This window comes from Solanum pennellii, chromosome 5 (assembly GCF_001406875.1).
Source record: "Solanum pennellii chromosome 5, SPENNV200".
Taxonomy (NCBI): domain Eukaryota; kingdom Viridiplantae; phylum Streptophyta; class Magnoliopsida; order Solanales; family Solanaceae; genus Solanum; species Solanum pennellii.
Genome location: NC_028641.1, coordinates 53,946,991 through 53,950,475, shown reverse-complemented (window position 1 = coordinate 53,950,475; position 3,485 = coordinate 53,946,991).

Genomic DNA, 3,485 nt, shown 5'->3' with positions numbered 1-3,485 from the left:
AATGCCCGAATTGTCAGCAAGTAAAGTATGAATACCAGAGGCCTGGAGGAACACTTCAGAGAATGCCCATTCCTGAATGGAATTGGAAAGAATTGCAATGGATTTCGTGGTTGATCTTCCAAAGACATTGGTTAAGTTTGATTCTATTTGGGTAATTGTTGACAGGTTAACTAAGTCTGTTCACTTCATTCCGGTCAAGATGACTTACAATGCAGAGAAGTTAGCCAAACTCTATATCTCGGAAATTGTTCGATTGAATGGAGTTCCACTCTCCATCATATCAGATAGAGGTACGTAGTTTACTTCTAAGTTTTGGAGAACATTACAGGCTGAATTAGGTACTAGGCTGGATCTTAGTACTGCCTTTCACCCTTAGACCGATGGTCAGTCTGAGCGAACGATTCAGGTGTTGGAGGATATGCTTCGTGCATGTGTGATAGAATTTGGTGGTCATTGGGATAAATTCTTACCCTTAGCAGAGTTTTCATACAACAATAGCTATCACTCAAGTATTGATATGGCTCCATTTGAGGCACTGTATGGGAGGAGATGTAGATCTCCTATTGGTTGGTTTGATGCATTTGAGGTAAGACCTTGGGGTACCGATCTTTTGAGGGAATCGTTAGATAAGGTAAGGTTCATTAAGGATAAGCTTCTAGCATCCCAGAGCAGGCAGAAGGAATATGCAGATCGAAAGGTTAGGGACTTGAATTTTATGGAGGGTGAACAAGTCTTGCTGAAGGTTTCACCCATGAAAGGGGTGATGCGGTTTGGTAAGCGAGGTAAACTTAGTCCGAGGTATATTGGGCCATTTGAAGTTTTGAAGCGCGTGGGGGAGGTGGCTTATGAATTGGCATTGCCTCCAGGACTCTCAGGAGTGCACCCGGTATTTCATGTGTCTATGCTGAAAAAGTACCATGGGGATGGAAACTACATTATTCGCTGGGATTCAGTTCTTCTTGATGAGAATTTGTCTTATGAGGAGGAGCCGGTTGCTATTCTAGCTAGAGAAGTCCGCAAGTTGAGATCAAAGGAGATTGAATCGATCAAGGTTCAGTGGAAGAATCGGCCAGTTGAAGAGTCCACTTGGGAGAATGAGGCGGATATGCAAGAAAGATATCCACACCTTTTAATAGATTCAGGTACTCTTTCTCGCCCTTGCTTTTCTTCCTGTGATCGTTTGGGGACGAACGATGGGTAAATTGGTATCTATTGTAACGACCTGTTTAGTCGATTCGAGCAGTAAGATTATTTTGTTAAAAACTGACTGGGTCGACGGACCACGCGACGGACCGTCATGGTCACGACGTCCCGTGATGGATTCCGTCGTCCCATACTTGTGTAATTTCTTCTGCTACTCTTCTCATTACCCTCGACGACAAGTAGGACGAACCGTCATAGGCACGACGGACCGTCGAGGGACTTCGTTCCAAAACACTTAAACTCTGATATCTGGGTACTGAAATCGACTCTCTGAACTTCACGACGGAACTGCAGGACGGACCGTCGTAGACACGACGGACCGTCACAAACTTCTTTACTGAATTTGACTCTCTGAACTTTGTGACGGACCTGCAGGACGGACCGTCGGAGATACGACGGGCCGTCACAAGTTGCGTAACCCCAACTGGGTCGGATTTCTGCTAGAAGTTTTAAAGGGGTGTTTTGGACTATTCATGACAAACTTTATGAAATTAGTGGGGTAAGTTTAATAATTTATTTACTTGGAGGGTTAAAGGAGATAACCTTGGAATAAATAATGGGTTACTTTCATCATAATGAATTATATGATAATTAGGGTATAGAAAAAGAATCTGGAGAAGAAAAATAAAAAGACAGAGAGGGGAGAACGAGCGAGAGAGAGAGAACGAAGAGGAAAGCAAAGGCGTTGGGGAGATAGCTTGCTTGATCACGATTCTTCGGTGGAGGTAGGTTATGGTTTATGTCTATGTGATAGATAAACTCTAAATAGCGATTTATATGTATTGGGTGGTATTGTAAAGTCTTCTATATACTTGATTGTGTGTTAGTATGTTGTGATCGTATAATTACGGTGGTTAGAATGATGATATTGTTGAATCTTTAATCTTAAATCCTCTCTATTAAGATGACGCTTGACATAAAGAAAGCTTGATGAACTGAAATAATGAGAATAATGGATCGGAGTGTCACGTTCCGACACGTAGTATTAGTGGATCGGAGTGTCACGTTCCGACACGTAGTAATAATGGATCAGAGTGTCACGTTCCGACACGTAGGAATAATGGATCGGAGTGTCACGTTCCGACACGTAGCATTAGGGGATCGGAGTGTCACGTTCCGACACGATAAGAATAAAGAGAAGTAATCTTGAATTAACTTAATATACTCGAACTCAAAGAATCTAGTTCCAAATGAGTATGGTGTGGAGGCTTGAGTCCTCATATATTTGCTTGGTGTTGTTGCGAATGGTTTTTGTACTTGTTGATTGTCACCTGTTAAGTATTGTGGTTGGTTTTACATTATTATTCCATATATATTACTTTTTTTTTGAGTTGGCCGATGATACCTACTCAGTACTTGTTCCTTGTACTGACCACTACTTTTATTTCCTCCGTGTTGATTTGTGGAGTGCAGCAAGTGCACCAGTGACTTCGACTCGTCCGCAACTCTAGCCAGTCTTCAGCACGTCAGAATTCAGGGTGAGCTATTGTTCCTAGCTCGGGCTGGATTCGCTTCTTCACGTCTTGATGTCTTTGAAGTTCGGACATGGACCATCGTTTTACTTAATTTAGTTTCTTAAATACTTTTAGACTTAGTAATTTGAGGATAGATGTTCTTGATGTGATCACTTCCAGATTTTGGGGATGATAAGTATTATACTTAGAAGTTTATTTATGGGTTATATTAATGATTTTGGTCTTCCGCATTATATTTTGTTCATTATGGTTGAAATATTGGTAAACGTTGAGGTTTAGATTTGTTGGTTCGCGCACATAGGAAGATAAGTGTGGGTGCCACTCGCGGCTCGTTTTGGATCGTGACAAGTATATACAAATGAACCTCCAATAAATTTAAAGGTATTAGTATTAGAAGCAAAAGTTAAAGAATTAGAAGAAAGAATAGGAAGATTAGAAAAAGGAAAAAATATTGAACAGGAATTACAACTAGATAATCAAGAATTAATGAATGAAGAATCTAACACTTTGATATGTTATGAAGATAAAAATATAAACACTGTTAAAATATGTCACGACCCAAAACGAGTTGTGAGTGGCACCCACACTTAACCTACTAGGTGAGCGAACCAACAAATATAAACCCCAACATTTACAAATAGTTCAACTATGAATAACAAAAATAATGCGGAAGATCCAAAACTTATTAATATAACCAATAAATAAACTTCTAAAGTATAATACTTATCATCCCCAAAATCTGGAAGTCATCACATCAAGAACATCTATCCTCAAATTTCTAAGTCTAAGAGTAATTAAGAACTAAAA